Source organism: Microtus pennsylvanicus, chromosome 5 (genome assembly GCF_037038515.1).
Source record: "Microtus pennsylvanicus isolate mMicPen1 chromosome 5, mMicPen1.hap1, whole genome shotgun sequence".
Classification (NCBI taxonomy): Eukaryota; Metazoa; Chordata; class Mammalia; order Rodentia; family Cricetidae; genus Microtus; species Microtus pennsylvanicus.
In genome coordinates, this window is record NC_134583.1 from 75865499 (window position 1) to 75884973 (window position 19475).

General features: G+C 45.8%; 1 protein-coding gene across 6 annotated transcripts in view; it reads right to left on the reverse strand.

The window, feature by feature from the left end:
- The window catches only part of C5H10orf90 (chromosome 5 C10orf90 homolog), a 219973-nt gene that overhangs the window by 184902 nt on the left and 15596 nt on the right, over positions 1-19475 (reverse strand). The window contains exon 2 of one of the 6 annotated variants that reach the window (XM_075974879.1): positions 18272-18382. The exons of the other annotated variants lie outside the window; for them this stretch is intronic. The gene's annotated coding sequence lies outside the window, so the exon portion shown is untranslated. The remainder of the gene's footprint in view (positions 1-18271; positions 18383-19475) is intronic. 6 annotated transcript variants of the gene reach the window in all.

Genomic DNA, 19475 nt, shown 5'->3' on the forward strand with positions numbered 1-19475 from the left:
TCTCAATTACCAAGAAATGTCTATGCAGAGACAAATGGCAGGTGTAAGAAGCAAGAGCAGGGGACAGACCTTCCAGCTGTCTGACAGATGTGGACTTCTAGAGAGATCTATTCTTTATGCAGAGGCTTGAAGGGGGGGGGAGTTTTCAAAGTAATTTTAAATTCTGCATATTCAAATTTTGATTTAAACTTAATGGGGGGAGGATGCTCGCGAGTGATTTGTGAGAAGATAGGTTTGTGAGCGCAATGGCGGTCCATGCTTTGTATTCTGCGGAGATGCAACAACCCTCTCCATTAGGAAGTCCATAACCACACTTAGTATTCAGTAGAGACAGGAGCCAGCAGCATCATATAGCACTGTCCAGGGATGGGGCCAAGCAGAGCAGGGCTTTGATGAATGCAGGCTGCTGGAAAGTTAAACATGCTGGAGGTCTCCCGTACCCAAGAGTCATTCGTGAACTTCATCGATGAGCCTTGTTTTTATATCCTTTTATCTTTCTCTCTCTCTTCTTCCCCTCCCTCTCCAACTTCTTCTCTCCCCTCCTTCTGTCTCTCATGCATGTATGTCTGTGTGTTATGATATGTATCTTTGTGGTTTTGTAAGTATAGGCACGTACGTGTCGCAATACATGTGTGGAGAGAGATCAGAAGACAATCCTAGGTACTGGTCCTCGCTTTTCCCTTTGTTTGAGACCCTCTCCCAGGCTAGCTGGCCCATGAGTTTCTGGGGAGTCTCCTGTCTCTGCCTTCCATCTCATCATGGGAACACAGTCTTATAGACATACACTGATATCCCCGCATTACGTGGGATCTGAACTCAGGTCCTCACTTCACAGACACTGGGCCATCTTTCCAGGCCCCAACTTGTCCTTTATCTCGCAAACATTTTTTAGAGATTTATCTAAATTAGAACATGTGATGTGCAGATTTCATTCTTTTTAAAACACAGATAATAAAACCATTCACTACCTACATGTGTACTATGCACAAGGCCCTATGCCAGGGCGACATCGTTTTATTCTCATGGTATCCCTGGCTTACAGAGACCCCTATTGCTCCATTTTAACAAGAAGGCTTAAGAGAGTCTTGCCCCCTGATGCAATGGCACCTACCAGCCTGACGCTCGATGTTCCTGCAGGAAACAAAGCAACAACATGACCCAAACCCTACCAGGAACTGAATCACAAGAATGCTAAAGAAGATAAGAGCTGCATGGTATGGTCACTGTGAATGAGGGGTTGGGAGCGAGAGCAAGGGAGGAGAAAGAGATGAATGGCTCCGATGTGATGGCCTGAGCTAAGCTCTGATATGGAGCAGAGGGATGGTGGAGCTAGAGATGGTGGGAGCCGGGGGTAGGGAGAAGAGTATGGAGGGACATAGAAGAGAAGAACCCAGCATGGGCTCACACATCTCTTGGTTGGATCCTCTGACACAATAGGATCTCCAAGGCCACCCCGAGCCTGGTCTGGCTCTGGTATCTGCTACAATCCTCCAGATTTACCTGCTCCCCCCCATAATCCTCATATGTTAAAACAGTTGACCTGGCATCAGCCCACAATCCATCTAGCAAGCTGTCCTTCCCCTCTGTGGCCTTCCTGTCCACCTCTCTCCTAACCTCTCAACTTCTCAAAGGACAGCGCAAAGTGACTGCTTCAGAAAAGACATCAATACTGATAATACCCCTAAGCATCTGTACTGTTTCAGCGGTGAGGAGACTGACCTCAAGAAATGCTAACCTAAAACCAATAATTATGATAGCTCAGGATCAAAGCTGCATCCAGTCTCTGGACCATCAGGGTCTGAGGTCCTCACATCTCTAAGAGCAAGGACATTATTCCTTGACCCAAACTCTAACTGGTGATCAGAGTCCACACCCTAAGACCCACTCCAGCCTTACACTGCCTATCTTCCCCACCCCCACTCCAGACACACCCCGGAAACACATCTAAATCTTTAATCACCCTCACAGATTACCACCTAAATCTCATAAGAAGAACAAATCAAACTTAAGCACATAAAAAGCATCACGGAAAGCCACACTCAGAGTTGAGTGGGGAGCTGAACTCATGCCAGCACGGGAAAGAAGGTCTTAGAAGAACCTATTGTTATTGCATATCATTACTGCAAAACTATCAAGACTGGGAAAGGAAGAGAGTTTTAAAAGCACAGTCTTATCCCAGGTGATGGCTCTGTCCATCTTTCAGCTAAAACCCAAAGCACATCTCTACCCTCTCTACACCTGTTGGGGAAGCCTTCTCCACCCACGAAGAGGGAAATATCATATAATATGAGCTTGAGGCCCTGAGATAACAAGGAAAATATAAAACCAAGAGGCCTGGGTGTCAGGAAGTGGTATACAGAACTGTAAGGAAGGGGGGATCTGATTGGTCAAATGGACTACCCATGGTGATAACCTATATGATCCATGGGGCACTCCAGGTCAGCTATGGGACATCTCCATATTCTAAGAGAAAGCAATCAATTCTTATTCAAATGGTTCATGGTTTTCTTCAAGTCCCGTAATGTGCAGCTTGCAAGTCATGCCCTTGGATGGTCGTGTTCTTCGGGAGAGCAGGTCCACCTGAGGCAAGGCTCACTGACCTCTTTAGACCGAGCCCATTCACTTTCCTCTGTTTCACGCATTAGCTTCTCATAAGGGCATGCTTTCAGAAAGACTTCATTTAAAAATAACACACACCGCTTTAGGGAAAGTCAACCCTCCGTGATCCATGCTCACCCCAAACGGTCAAGGCAGTTTTCAGAAAACAGAAACTTCACAGCAGAGTCTTAAACTACTACTCAGGAGCTTTCTTCTCTACACAGAAGTCAGAGGCAGGGTGTCAAATACAAGCCGGAGGAATGTTCCAGAAGGTTTTATAATCACAGGTTGGCATATGACATAAGACCAAGGCTTTTTCAAAGCACGATGGCACCTTGGAGTGGGAAGCCAGATCATCCCTGTCTCTTGCTCCACAGGGGAATACAGTCTGCCTCTGGACATGGAAAGTCACTGGGCCATCATTTTGGCCACTACAAAGGAGCATAGCCTCTTGGGCTCTCTCTTGGCCAGGCTCAGGGTTCCCCACACAATCCATCTCTGCCACTATTGGCCACGTGACACCATTCACCTGGATAGGGAGAGGGACTTGGGGCTGCACAGGAAAGAGAGCTGCAGGCAGAAGAGTACTTTCCTCCTAAGCAGCACGCTGGCATCGGAACCCAGATGTAATACAAGCCAGGATCACCCGGAGCACAGTGGGAGCGCTGCGAGTTTGGTTTCATCTGAAGCTCACTTGGCTGGGTGACTTCACCCCCTCTGACTCTGTCACAGTTTGACTGCTGGATAAATGTTCTTTTTGTTCTGTCAAGCCGGATACTACTGTGACTGTTAGATTAAACATCACAAGGGGCTCCTAATGCATTTGATCCCATGTGTTGCTTTAAACTTAATGTTGCATTTATTCATGGGGGAGAAATTCTCTCCTTAAATGGCCATCTAGGTTAAAAAAAAGTATATAAAAAAGCCCCACTTTAGTTCATAACCAAGTCCATTCTTTCCACATCTTATAACAACCCATCACTCAGACAGGCGGTTTGTGCCCAGCAAGATCCGTGTGAATTTGGAGGCACACCCCCCGTGTGCAGGTCCGCCCTGATCACATACAGTTCTGGATAGGGTATATGACTTCCAGTAATGGCTTGTGTTATTTTTCTCTAACCAGCATCAAGTGTCTTGTCAGGCTATCCCATAATATCAGAACAGGAATTCTCTTTCACCTCTGACCTGAAGAGGATATGGGTCAGACACTCCTTTATTAAACATGATTCTGCATTACTCTTCTACGTAATACAATGGCAGTCACCAGACAAGCGGCTGCTACTCCCTTCCTTCTTAAAAACTCAGCAACCAGCCCTATGCACTGGCCGCTTTTCGAGATGCTGTGAAAAAATAGCAGAATCTCTTACAGCAGGAAGGATATAATTCGGCTCATGGTTTAAGAAGGATGCGCCCATCATGACTAGGACAGTGATGGCAGGGGTGTGAGGCAACTGATCATGTGGTATCCACAATTAGGAAGCAGAGAGAAGATAGAAAGTAAACGTGGTATGATCAAATCTCAAACCTGTCCCCCAGTGAACCACTTCTTCCAGCAAGGCTTCACCAACTAAAGGTTCCACCACCTTTCCAAACAGCGCCACCACTGGGGACCACATACGCCTGCGGGAGACTTTCATGGTCTAACATGAAGCAGACTTCGAGTGGAATTTTAGCAAGGATCGTTGTGGTAGCTCTTGGGCTCTGACCCTATAGGTCCAGATGCTGTAGGTTCTGGGTGGGACTCCAGGCCCTTAAACTGTGGGATCTATCAATGGTTCAGGTTCATCTCCCTTGGGTGGGAATGACTCTGACACTGGAAGCAGCTCACCACGCGATTTTAAGAAATCTTGTCTCTGTACCGGGTGGCACAGCGCTGCTACTCAGCAGCATCCTTGGGCTTCTCAGTGATGCTTCCCTGGAGGGTGAGAGTGTCCCTCCTCTCCAGAAACAGCTCCTAGAGCAGCCTGTCACTCGGGACACTACTCCGAGGTACCTCCTCCCTAACACCTGGGTCAAGGCAGGACTTACGTGCAAAATCCCAGTAGCCACACTAGTTTGCCATAGAGACTGGCAGAGGTGTACGCCTTTAATCCCAGCATAGAGAGGAATATAAAATGGGGGGAGACAGCTCTCACACACAGTCTCATTCTGAGACTCCTGGAGGCAGGATCGCCATCTTGGACTGAGGTAGAGGCAAAAGCCAGTGTCTGACTCTTTTGCTCTTCTGACCGTCAGGTTGAACCCCAATATCTGTCTCTGGGCTTTTATTAGATATGCTGCACCCATCACTTGGGAAACTGAGGCAGGAAGACTATCACAAGTCCAGGGTCAGCTTGGGCTACACGGCAAGTTTCAGATTACCCTGAGCTACAGAATGAGATCCTGCCTCAAGACAACAGAAAGCTGTTTATTTTGTTTCTTTGTTTTGTTTCACCAAAGGGAAAGAAAGAAATTATAGAGAATTTTAATATATATATATATATATATATAGTTCTATATTTATTATATAAATACATCTATATATTTATTATATATAGTTCTATATATAGAGAGAGAATTATATATTTATTATATATAGTTCTATATATATAATAAATATATAATTCTCGCCTTGTAAGAATAAAAGGCAATGGCTTTCAAGGACTGGCTGTCTCCTATCCAAACTTAAAGCCCCCTAGCTCTTGGTAAGGTCCTATGGCCACGTCCCTCAGTCTTCCCAAAGCAGCAGCAAACTTTGGTGAGTTCGAGAGGAAACCCTGATAACTCCGACTACAGCTCTGCCTGACACGAAGCTGGGGCTGTGAATCAGAGGCGAGCTCTGCATAGGACAGGATTTTACCAATTATTTTTAAATTAGATTGTACAGGAGGTGATAAAGGCCAGGATGAAGCTACAGAGAAAAACCCTCACCGGGTGGAGGCAACGGCTTACTGTACTATTTATAGGACCCTGTGACCAAGCAGAAAGCCAAGACCCAGGCAGCCAGTAGGTGGAATTGAGAAAGGGACGCAGGCATCATGATTCTTCCTGGCAGAGTAGATAGGGTTGTCACACAGCCCTGGGAGGCAAGGATGTGTCCTGTCCAGTAAATGGCCCACCTCAGTAGGTGCAATAAGCTCCCATGTATCTCCTCAGGCCTTTTGTGGGAAGCAGCAACAGATATTTCTCCGAAGTGGCCAGAAAAGCAGCGATACCTCCCCTACCAGAACAAGGTGGACACTGCACAGAGAAAGCACCCAGCAGGCTTACATCAGCCCCTATCCCTCTTGACAAGGGGGACAAGCAACAATCAGGGGCCTCTTCTTAGCAAGTGTGTAAAAGAATCTTGGAGAATCCTAAAAGCAGGTGTTTTCCCAAAGCAGATGTTTTCCCTACCAGAATCTGAACCGCAGTCACAAAATCAGGATCGCTCCCTGCTCATCCATGAGTCTTGGCATTCAGTAAGATTACCCTCACATAGAAATGGCTCCAAGAAGCTGCATCATACCAACCCTGCCATTCAGTCTGGAGAGGGAGGTCCCTTGTCCTTACTTCCCACAGCATCGGAGGCAGGATGATCAATGGACAAGGTGAACCAGGGGATGCTGCACAGCCACGATTGTGGAGAAGCTGAAGAGGAGCTGCAGGGCAGAGGAGTCCCTGAACACAGAGAGAGACGGTGGTGGGAAATGCCATGGGACTACAGTTATGGAGAGATGGGACAGCACTCCTCAAAGCAGAGCCAAGGGTTTGTGCGGTGTGGATTACTGTTTTACTCAGACCTGGAGTTAAAACCATCGTTGGAAAGATGGTGGGCCCTGCTCCTACGGAAGCTGGACAGGGAAGCCATTGTTCTCCTTGTTTAAGGGAACTGCAAAGACTTGAGCCATCTCATTCATCACAGACCCACTCTTTCAAAACTGCCAGTTGTAAAGGTCAACCCTAATTGATCAGGAGGTAGAAAATTCATGCCACCATCACCCCCCCCCCCTTTCCTCTCTCAGCCATCAGAATCTGTAATGGGAAGTCCAGGCAACCTTCATCTGTTTCCTTCACTTACATTGCTGCTAACCTGCTTCCCAGGTGTGCCCCCGCTAGGCAACCGACTCCCCACCACCCCCTCCCTAACACCTGCAGCCTTGCCTGCAGCCAGGCCACAGGGCGATGAGTGAGGACGAAAGGGAATCTTCCAGAACATGTAGAATTGGACTTTCCACCATCTTCTGATTTTAAAAGCAGATGTGAATTTGGGAGGAAAGTCATCTTTCTCACATTCTTTCTCCATTCGTGTTCATTCAGATCCTATCAATCATAGGAAACTGAAATCTGACTCCAGCCAACACATTCTCAAGGCCTTGCCAAGAAGGCAATTTAACCATGAGGCTTCAACTCTCCATCCTTGCAGGATGGAATTTTGAATGGGTGAATGAGAGGTTACATGGTGCTAATGGAGATACAGAAACCAAGGTTCTCACATTAGAGTTACATGAGTCTTCCCGCCTGAGCACCACGACCTTGCTATCATATGGCCCAGTACCCTGATCAGGCTCTTACAGCAGGGGCTATACCTTCATCACTGAGCCTTAGAGTAGCCCTGCAGAGTCTAAGAATCTTCTGCTCACCCATCTGAGGAAGTCAAGAAATGAGGAAATGTCAGAACCTTCTTTAAGGAGAAATCCAATTGATGGCTAAGTCCCCCATTGGCTTGAGAAAGGTCTCAACTAGAAAAACACTCAAGAAGCCTACTTACACTTGTAGACACCTCTGGGTTCACAGTCCTACACACTTCCCAGCTCCCGTTTCCTCAGCTGCTTTCCTGGCATTTCCTCCACCAACCTGTGCGAGAAAGTAACCTAGGCCAACAAGATGGCACATTGAGTAAGGGTGCTTGCCACCAAGCCTGGCAATGAGTTTGGTCCCCAGAATTCATGGGATAGAAGGAGAGAACAAACTTTTTAAAAAAAAAATAATTGATTTATTTTTATTTTTTTGTATTGCATTTTGCCTACACATATGTCTGTGTGAGGGTGCCAGATCCTCTGGAAACGAAGTTACAGACAATTGTGAGCGGCCATGCGGGTGCTGAGAATTGAACCTGGGTCCTCTGGAAGAACAGTCAGTGCTCTTAAACCACTGAGCCATCTCTCCAGCCCCAAGAACCAACACTTATAAGTTGTCCTCTGACGTATTAGCATGTACCATCACAAGCATGCCCATGCACACGTATACAGATAAATAAATACATTTTTTAAAAAAAAATCTGGAACCCTGCCTTAAACACTTACATCAAGCTGCCCCTGTTCCTTCACATCTAGAGCAGATGTCACACTGAGTACTGGCATGAGGTATTCAAACCACAAATTCAACGTATGTGACCTTTGACCTTAGTCTCAACTGTGCCCCTCTCTTGCCCATACAACTAAATGACACACCTCATAACCCCTGCCTACAGCCTCCATCGCGAGGGACATTTTTAAGAGATGAGCAACATGTAAGCCGGCTGACTTTTTTTTACTTAAACTTTACTTAACTTTTAAACTCTGAACCTCATTACAGAGTATATCCTGACACATTCTGGCGACTTCAAAATCAGATGCATAGCTACTGTAAAGCCACCTGAAGGGTGATTCTTTCTAGAGAAATACACACTCACTCTTTGGTGGCTACTCTTACTTTCTTAATTAAGCCCAACATGGCTTCATATGACTGTGGTGGTTTGAATGGGAAATGTCCCCATAGGCTCATGTGTTTGAATGCCTGGTCCCAGCAGGTGTGCTGTTTTGAAGACATTATGGAACCTTTAAGAGGTGGAGCCTCACTGATGAAAGCCCATTGCTGGAGGAGGGCTCTGAGAAGTCATAGCCCATCCCACTTCACTCTCTCTGCTTCATGTCTGTGGTTAAAGATGTCTTTTCTCAGTCCCCAGCTCTGGCTGCCTAAGCCTCCTCCACCATCGTGGACTCTAGTCTTCTGGAACCATAAACGAAAACAAATTATGTCTTTTACAAGTCACTTTTGGTGGCATGATATTTTATCACAGAGACAAAAAGCCATTAACACACTGACTCATCTCAAAATTATATCCTGTGATAGAAGCTAAGATTCTGGTCATATCTAAGCAGAGATCTCTAAGGTGAACTCAGACTGCACAGCCAGGACCTCAGCCTGTGGTTTTGCCACTTCTACTGACACACCCAGAATGTCTTGGGCACATTGCAGCCTGGACCATCAACCCCCCATGTGGCGCCAGCACAATCTTGGTTGCTCGGGAGCAGCATCCTTCATGGGAAACCTAATTAGCATCTCCAGAGATGACCCGTTTGCTAGATACAGTACCGCATGCACACTCTTCAGTTACTGAGTGTGATTGCTCTCACAGCCGCCACAGCTGTCCTGGTGACAAGGCATCACTCCTCTCCATGTCCCCAAACTCCCCGGAGCTGCCGATGGCCAGCTCTGCTCCCTGGGATGGCATTTGCTGTCCAGGCAGAATCATCCATCAACAGAGTCATGCTCTCACCCCAGGCAGCTTCTTGGCTACATTTTCATACGGTCCCAAGCTAAATATCTGCCATTATTAAAGAACAAGCTGTAAACGACACTCGGGGGGCTTCCGGGGAGGATTAAGTATGAAGGCTTCCTTCTAATAACATTTTTGTCTTGGGTTGACTGTGTTGGTTAGGAAAGAAATTCTGGTGCCTGATATCTTTTATATAGTCAGGCATCAGCAAATTTGGAAAGAAAGGATATATATATGGAGAGAGACAGACAGTTATGATATATAATGCATATACATATATATGCATACCAATTTACACAAACATATACCTACTTTGCATCCACAGCGATTTGTGTACCATGCTTATGAATTATGATCAAAATGAGGATTCAAAAACATAATTTGCAGCACTAAAACATTCTTTTCGAGTTTGTTTTTGCTTGAGTCTCTGAATTGAATATTTTATTAACCCAGTAGTCTTATTATTCAGGACCATCAGAACATTTGACCTAAATCCATATGATTTCCACCAGGAAGGTGGTGGGGATGAGCTCTTTTCACATCATTTATATTAACAAATTTCATAAGCATTATGAACTGTAACCGTCTCACCTCCTGTTTTACAACGTAGCGACTATGAGTTTAAGCCCCATAAAGGAGATTTACAGACATGCAGCTATCATTCCCATATTTAAACTGCACTGAGATTGTCACCCGTTTGCCCTGTTGCTCAGTCCTGACAGAAGCTGATTCTGCACTGACCTGAACTCCGTGTGCTGTTCTCAGCTGAGAACTCAGCTATGGGGCCCTGTGCTCACCAGAGGTTCCAGGGATGACTCCCAGGGTGACCAGTGCTCCCTTTTTGTTGGTTTTTCAGAGACTGCTGGCCTGAAAGTCTGGAGGTTAGACATTCCAGTCAGTCGCTCAGCTAGCACTTCATGTTTGGAGGGAAAGTGGACTCCAAATTCTTTTCCAGTATTAATAAGACAGAGGAAGGGAGAAGAGGGGAGACAAAGGTGGGGGGAGGATCTGAGAGGTTCAGTCTTTACCTGCTTTTGAAAAAGGTTCATTTCTTTCCTAGGCAGAGTCATTGCTGCGGGATGAGAAAAGTCAGCTATTCATCTGGAAAACAACAGAAACTTTTCCAGTTCTGTTTTTCCTGGTCTGATCAATAGCTTACATGAGGGCTGGGGAGATTGCTCAGTGGGTAACGTGGCTGCTGAGCAAGCCTGACAGCCTGAGTTCGATTCCCCACAATACATATTCAGCTGAATATGGTGGGAGAACATCTCTCACACCCAGTGCTTCTCTAGAAAGATGGGGGCAGAGACAGGAGAATTCCAAGAATCCCCAGGCCAGCCAGCTAGCTTAGCACACACAGCAGTGGACAACAATGGGACCCTGTCTCAAACAAGGTGGGAAGTGAGGACTGATACCCAAGGTTGTCCTCTGACCTCCACACGCACTGTGGCATATACATGCATGTTCTTAGATACACAACTGTGTATACACCCCACATGGGGAAGGGTGGGGGAAAGTGAGAGAGAGCATACATTATCTTTAAAACTAGATACATCCCTAAATCTCTCTTTTCTCCCAAGAAAGAACCAGAGAGTGTTGTGAACATATCTCCATTGAGTTAGCTCTGCCAAGGAAAGAAAGCATAGGTTTCTCATGACATCAAAATGTTCAAGAAGAAAGGAGGAGAGAGAAGGAGAGAGGGAAGGAAGGAGGGAGGGTCGTGGGAGGGTGTAACTATCAGCCAACAATGATTATGGGTGGATTTTCTTAGTAGATCAAAGAACCACCTCCCAGTGTTGGGTGGATAGTTAAACCTGTACGTTCAATAAATATTGGTAAATCGATTAACTGAGCAATTAAATTTCAAGAATTAGCTTTTAAAGCCCAATGAAAATAAGATTAATGTCCACAAAAGAATTCCATTGTCTGTAAGTGTGTGATCACACCGATTTTCTCCTCCAGAGGCAACGGGTTGAAATTCTGCTTGTCCTTGTAAAAGCACTTGCTATGAGTGACGCGTGGACCTGGTCATGAGGCGTGAGGCTACAAAAAGTGTGTCCAACTTTATTTGATGTGGCAACAGGGTGTGATGCTCTGTGAAGTTCAAGATTGGGACCGCTGCATCAAGTTACTCAGGAGAAAAATCACACACACTAAAATCTCAGGATGGGGCTGGGACATGGCTCATGTGTGAAGTGGGACATGCATCATCACTGTTACTGTCACCACCATCATCATTGCTACTGCTGTCATCATTGCTACCACCATGATTGATCAATAAACGTTAGTGCTTGATTAACATCCCCTATTCCCCCCCTTTGGGGGGGGGTTTCAAGACTGGGTTTCTCTGTAGCTTTGGAGCCTGTCCTGAAACTAGCTCTTGTAGACTAGGGTGGCCTCAAACTCACAGAGATCCGCCTGCCTCTGCCTCCCGAGTGCTGGGATTAAAGGCGTGCACACCACTGCCCGGCTCTCTGTTCTATTCTTAAACTTAGTGTGGACATGTCACATGAAATATAGAATAACACATGGAATATTTTCAGGAAGGGGAGAAGCTTGCCCTGAGGGTGGTGTTGAAAAACCATTTAAATGCAATGTTCAACAGCAGCTCCAACCCAAACAGCCAGTTGGGTTTAGATGCCCCCCACCCTGGGAGGTAGAGAGATGAAGCCAGGATCTGCCCAGTGCAGGCTCAGGGCTGCCTCTCTCCTGGGCTGTTGTCTTGTGAGGCTGCTTTAAGGAGACTGCCATACACACTTTAGAGTGTACCTATCAAGTCACTGCAGCTGGGATGTGACACCACAAATGTCACCTTTACCTATTTACTCTGGTGTGCATTCAGTCAAGAGCCGTGGGGCCTCTGTGAACTAACCAACACTTGACTAACTATGCCAGCTTGGATTGAGGATGGCTTCTCTGTATTGGACCCCAGATGTCCCAGCCCATGAGTCACTAAGAGAGCAATGCCGTATTTCTCCCAAGCAGCTCCAGCCACCAAGGATTCAAAGATTCCCATGGCTCTGGAACTTCTTTGATCAGCCTGACCCACTCACAGTGTTCTGGAAAGTTTGAGCTGTGGTTCTACTTTCTGTAGGCCTTTTACAGCCACCCTTTATCCAGAAGATCAGCCCCTTCACTGTGAGAAGACAAAGTGTCAAGAAGGCCTTGTGTGTTGGCCTCCAGCAATCTCAGTACATTGCCAGTCTGTGAGCTTCTCCATCCCCCTGACTACACACCCATATAACCACCAGAGGGTCTTTTTCTGACCTCATGAATTTGTTTTGCATGCTTTCCAGGCCTTCCTATGGAACTCAGCTCATGGGACGTGCCCTCATGACTATCTCCTGACATTACCTTCAAAATCAGGCCAGGATCGTGATTTGTATACCCTCATTGACCCTTCTTTTCCTTCAGAACCCATGCCTTCCTTTGTAAATGCAGTAGAAAGCATGGGGCTACACCTGCTCATTTCTCAACTGTAGTGTCTGTGAGAATAAAATACATCATACCCTGCTTGCCGACAGATTCCTAGCTCCAAATACATGGCTGGGCACATTATAGCTTTCAATTAGAATTGGTTGGGGGAGATAAAAGAATAATTCAGTGTATGAAGAAATAGAAACAGAGCCTCCTAGCCAAGGAGCATGGTGCACAGTATTCCAGGATCCACTGGCTTGACTCCATAGAGACCTCCCACATCATGATGTCCAGTCATGCCTTCCTCACATTCCTATCTGCCTCTGCCTCCTAAAATTAACAATGCCCCCTACCTCCCAGACTGTCTCCTCTCTGACCTTCGACTCTCCATAACCACCCCCAGGAAGCTGTCCACTCCAGTGCTCCCCAATCACCCCTCAGTTTGTCAGCCTTCACTGAGCTACTGGCCCACATCCTAGAGTTCCTCCTCTCCTGCTCTCCAGTGGCCAGTGCTGCCAACTCTACTGTATGGCTTTGACCAGCTGCTCCCATTGTCTACCCTTCCTAAGCATCTCACCATCCCATATCCATGCCTCCCACAGCCTTGATGACAACCTACTCAGTGGCCTCTCACTCCCATCCCAGCAGCCTCCTCCCTCCTCCATCACCTGTGACATTTCCATAAAGCAATCCCAGCTCCATGTCTCCCAGCTTCCAACTCTTTTTCTCGATAGATTAAAAATCTAGTAAAGGCCATTCATTTTCATAAGCTTTTTCTGAGTAGAGTAGTTCATAATATCAAAATGTCAGAAGTATCTGAATTAGCCAATATCAGGGAACAGTGTTGTAGATCACAGTACATGTGTACAGTGAAGCCCAGACATCTGCTACCTTTATGACAGTGCCTGTGGTCCTGGCTACATGGAGCTCACCTATGTATTTCAGTATGATGCAAGTGATCTCAAATACTGGGCTAATCTAAATATGTCTTCTCAAAGAACAGTTTTTATTAACAAATTTAAATTTTTTAAACAAACTTAGTCCTGCATAGAAGTAAGATCTGAACTTCACGGCAGTCATCACTAAAAAGTTTCTACACCTTGATAAGCCCCTCTGACAATGCAATAATCCGAATCAGACCAATCAAACTGAATTAGAGAAAGCCCAGGTTTAAAGGATACCAGTGTGCTTCTGCCCAGACAATCACCCATGAGTTGCCCTGATGGCTGCTTTTGTGACAGGCAACATTCCTCAGCTCTGTTCTAACCATGTAAGATACACAATGTAGTCTCTAGCGTGTGCTCCATTTCTGCCACGTGAAAAGTAACCCCTAATCAATCAATTCTTTGTTCACAACTATATTACAAAATCCACAGCAGCCCCAGGTCCATAGTATATCCCCAAAATATAGACAGAACGATGGACGAATGGATGGATGGATGAACAAGTGAATGGTGAGGGCACAGGCAGAAATGCTTGTGACCCACCTTGCTGCAGCAGGAAGTACTACCAGAGTTCACCGCAACTGCTACTCAAGGTACAGCCCTAGTTCATAAAAATATCATTCCAAACAATGGAAACATATACAAGATTAATATAATTCCTTTGGTTTCTCAGACTCTAGGTAATTTTCTGTGCTTCCACTGGAGATGGCACGTGAATAAATCTACAGAGTGGGTGACTGTGGACCTACTAAACACTGAGCCAGAAGCAGCCCCAGCCTAGCTCACACACTTTCTCTGCATCCCTGCACTCAAAGACTCCAGCTTCCCTTTTTGTGGCTGGAAAGCAGTGTCCACAGTGTGTGGCATGTGTGCACACATATTTGCCTAAAAGCCTCAGAGACAATTTCTGAGCTTCGAAAACATCAAGTCAGCAAACCAGGTGCTGAACCTCACACCCCAGGAAAGAAGAGGGTAGAAAAAACAGCTGGGAATTTCCAGTTCAGATACAACCCAGCTGTCTACACCCAGTTCCCCAACGAGGGGAATTCCACATCAGCTATCTCTTTAGAAACATGCAAGTTATCTTAATCACTTTTCAAAATGCCAGGCAAAGTCAACTTAAGGGAAGGGCTTAATTTGGCTCACAGTTTGAAGGGATACAGTCCATCACAATGTAGAAGACAGGGCAGCAGGAGCATAAAGTGATCACTTTATATCTGCAGCCAGGAGGCAAACAGGGAGGATAATGGTCCTTGTCTCATTTTCTTCTATTTCTTTTTTTAAATTTATTTATTTATTAAAGATTTCTGTCTCCTCCCTGCCACCACCTCCCATTTCCCTTCCCCTCCCCCAATTAACTCCCCCTCTCTCATCAGCCTGAAGAGCAGTCAGGGTTCCCTGCCCTGTGGGGAGTCCAAGGACCTCCCACCTCCTTCCAGGTCTAGTAAGGTGAACAACCAAACAGCCTAGGCTCCCACAATTTCTTCTATTTCTTCACCGGGAGATCCAGCCCAAGAGCTGGTGCCATCCACATTCAAGCTGGGTCTTCTCTACTCTCTGAAACCCTTCTGGAAACACCCATTTATAGATATACCTACAGTATATGTGTATAGTGATTCTAAATCCAGTCAAGTTGTTCACGATGATTAGTCATCAGAGCAAACAAAAGACTCTCCCAGTCTACGCGTAGCCCAAGGAACCTGAGACCAAGAGGTTTAGGGCTGGATCTTATCTTTAGGATAGTGATGGATGTTGTTGGAGTCCAAAGAAAAGGCCATCTTTTTCAGGCACTAAAATACCCTTTCCTGGGAATACAGCAAGTTCCACTAGGGGGCAGGCAGTACATGGGGTGGGGTGGCTGGGTCACTTTGGACCACTGTTTAACAAGGGCTCTGTTAGAATAACACTTTCTTCCAGCAGTCAGACGCATGATTGATCTTTGCCAGTGGTACATATTTGTTTTCAATCTTCTGCACTCTCTTCAGCAACAGTAATTAATGTCAGACAGTATATTTTCTGGTTAATGCAACCCCACACCTATAACAGCTCAAATCTGCTCTTTCTGTCTCTGCCATGCCTCCCTCTCCATGCTCCGTCTCTTCGTGTTTACTTCTGGTTTAACTTTTTCTAATCTAAAATAAATCAGCATGAAAAGCATTAGATTTTTTCATTTAGATTCTCAATTGACTTTTATTACCGAGATAATTCCCCTTATCTGATTGCAAATGGAGGATTGTTCCCTGGTTAGAATCTGAAAGAAGATGGCTGGCAAGGTTCAGTCTCTCCTTGCTTTTGCTTTGTTCTCTTTTGCAAATGTAGAAGCTGGTGGGATTCTGGTTTGAGAATACTTCAAATCACAGTAATCTCCATCACCCCACCTCTTGGAGGCACGTGAAGGACATCAGTCTCTTCCCAGGCTGCTTAAGGAGAAGTGGCCTACAGAGAATTCCCTGTTCCTCGTCTTCTCATCAGGGCAGCATCAGCTCCCCTCTGGCTGCGGGTAGAAATGACACAGCCAAGAACAGAGCCATTGACGGGAAATTCCTATCCAAGCACCAGGCGTGGTGGGTAGGATCAGTCCAAAGTGCAGGCATGTTGCTGACCCTGCTATGAGGTCAAATTTAACTGTTCTATGTTTCAGAAGATGTCCCCTGATTCCTTAAGCATCCCTTCCAGCATGTTCCATCATGTTTGCTGTTATTCGTCTCCTTTACTCCAAGAGATGGTGCCTCTGAGGGCTGTTTCTGGTACCAAGGGGAAACTTTTCCCCCAGTAATCACTTAGTGCCACTTCCTGCTTTTCCCAGTGACTACCCTCCTCCCCATCCTGTTCCACAGGGTGAACTACTTGTGAATCAAGAATAGCAAAGTCACTCTGACTTTGGAATACCCCAGAAAGTGATGAGATTTCAAAAGCTCTCTCCAATCTATGACTGCTAACTCAACCGCTTCTGCTTTTCCTTATCCAAAACAACAAAGACAAAATCAAAAGCACTGAGTAAGATCAGGGCAATTCCAGGCCCTTCACTGACCTGCCTGCATGGAATTCCTCCTTTGGCCTAAGGGGAGGAGATTGATATTTTAAGCTAGTAGCTGCTTGAGTGGCGTTCACTTGTTTTTGTTTTGTATGTGTAAAAACCAAGTTGACAGAAAGCAATCTAAAGAGATCCTTTTTATACCCCGACTATCATACTTTTCGAGAATTAAGGGGAGAGACACTCATACCTTCTACTTGTTGGAGGAGAGTACTATTTGGTCCTTAATGGCTTTATCATGAGAAAATGATCACAGCTGTGCTCTTGAGGGCTTACCATGAACTGAGCAGTGCTAAATGCTTCTGAGGGATTATGTGGTTTCCATGGTAACCCTAGAACAGAGGGTCTACCATAACCCTATCTGCACAGCAAGGAAGTGTCATTCTTAATAGTGTTGATTGTAAAACTGTCAGCAGTAGCGTGGTCAATGGTGAAGTATTCTTGAGTCCCTACTGTCTGCCAAACTCCATCTTGAACCCCTTCTACATGTGACCATATTGCAGCCCCACAACAGCTTTCTTTGAAGGCATCACAATAAAAATATCCTATAGATGAAGCAACTGTCAAAGGGGTCTCTTTGAAGCAACTGATGATGAACAAAGCAACAGTCCATGGGCAATCTCAGCATTAAACTTGGCCAAACTAGAAGACAAGTTTGCCTTCTGCTGTCTCAGGAAGGAATGATTGATTTGATTATGATGATGAGAAGTTGCTCTGGAAACTTGAGGTGGCGGTTAATCTTGGCTGTCAACTTGACTAGAAGGAGAAACTCCTGGGAGATGGTAAAGCACACTTCTGGGTGTGTCTACTAGAGCATTTCCAGAGATGAGGAAATCGTGAGGGCTCTGACCTACTGCACCGGTTCACCCATTGTTGGACTCAAGCCGTGATGAGATTGTCAGGTGGTGGGAAGCTGACTGGAGGAAGTAGGTCACTGGGGCTGTGTCCTTGAGGGTTGTACCCTGCTCTTGCCTTCTCCTCATCCCTTCACTCTGCTTTCTGGGTGTCCTGATGTGAGTCTCTGCTCTTCCACACCCTCTCCGTGATCAACTGAGACCTCCAATCCCTGAGCTAAACAAACTTCTTCTCTCCTGTGTTGTTTCTGTCGGGCATTTGGTGATGGTGATGAGAAAATGAACATACTTGGTGCTGGGGAGGTGGCTCTTGGGTAAAGTGCCCGCCACACAAGCATGAAGACCTGATTTTGGGTCCCCAGGACCCACATCAAAAGCTGTGTGCTGCTGCATGCCCTTGTAATCCCAGGGCTAAGGTCATGGGTACAGGGAGGTCTTCGAATTTGCTCTTGAGCCAGACTGGATGAATTAAGGAGTTCTAGGTCCAGTAAGAGACCTTATCCAAAAGATAAGGTAGAGAGAGGGCTGGCAAGATGGCTCAGCAGCTAACAGGCGTTTGCCACCAAGCTTGCTGACCTGAGTTCAAGTCCTAGAATTCTAGTACCATGCCAGAAGGAGAGAACTGACTCCCAAACATTGCCCTCTAGTCTTCACATATGTGCTGTGACACATATAGGCACACATGCATGCACACACGTGCACATATACACACACATGTAATAAAAAATAAGGTTAAGAATGAATGGACACCGGAGTGCCGATCTCTGCTTATAGAAACATGTCCCCTACATACATATACAAACATGTACATATGCATACCACACACAAACACAAAACTAACATTTGTCATGGCACAAAACACTGTAAACTACAGGGTGCCTGCTGTTGCTCATTTCGAGAAAGCAAGTGGGAGATTGACAGGTACCTGGTGGGGTGGGGACAGAGGTCTGAGAGCACACACAAGGCAGGAGGAAGCTTCGGGTCAGTGGGAATGTCTCAGATCAGGATTTGGTACTGGTTCCATCACTGTCTGCATCTGCCCAAACAAAATGAACTGTGAGCTTTTTAAAACCCATGAATAGTGATGTATGCAAATTTTATTAATAAGGATGAGCTTTAAAAAAAAAATCCTGAATAAGCTCCAACTTGGCTTAGAGTTTGATTCAACCAGAATGTCTAATAAGAAATAAACCGGGTCAGTAGGTTGCCCTTGGGGATCTTACCACCTGCTGGAAAACCCTACCCCTGGGGGGGACTAAGACATGTGCCTAGGGCTCAAATGCCTTAAGCACAAGTGAGTGCAAGGCCAGCTTTGTGAGTGTGGCACCTGTGTGTTTACTTAAGTGTTTTTACACAGAAACTCTACACTTGGCTTAAGGACTTGTTATGGTGAATATATATATATATATATATATATATATATATATATATATATGATAAAATTCACCATTACAGCTGGTGTGTGTGTGTGTGTACTTTTTCATGAGTATCCCAGTATATATATACACATGGGGGGGTATATGTGTATATGCCTATGGAGGCCAGAGGTCAACTTTAAATGCCTTCCAAATCACATTCCATAATGTGTGTTGAGGCAGGCTCTCTCACTGAACCCAGAGCTCTTCAGTTTGGCTAGTCTGGCTAGCCAGTGAGCTCCAGGATATGCCTGCTTGTGCCCGCTCAAGCACAGCACTAGGGTTTGAGGTTTCATATGGGTACTGGAGATCTGAATTCAGGTTCCTGAGCTACAGTCAAGCGGGCACTCTGCCAACTAAACCAGCTCCCCAGCTCCCATTACAACCATTTTTAAAGATTATTAAGAATCTCCAGGATGAAATTCAGCCATCCCCACTGTTGTGGTTTGGAGAAGAAATGTCCCCCATAGGCTCATGTGTTTGAATGCCTGCCCCTCTTGGTGGTGCTGTTGGGGAAGTCCCTGGAACCTTTAGGAGGTGGAGTCTTGCTAGAGGAAGTATGTCAACAAAGTACGAGTGGGGGTTGTTGAGGATTTATGACTTCAAACCACTACCCCTTCTTTTCTCCTTCCTGACCCAATGAGATGTTATCAGCTAGCTTCCTGTTGCCACCATCTGCCTTGGTTTTCCATGCTCTCTTCCTAGAACTGTAAG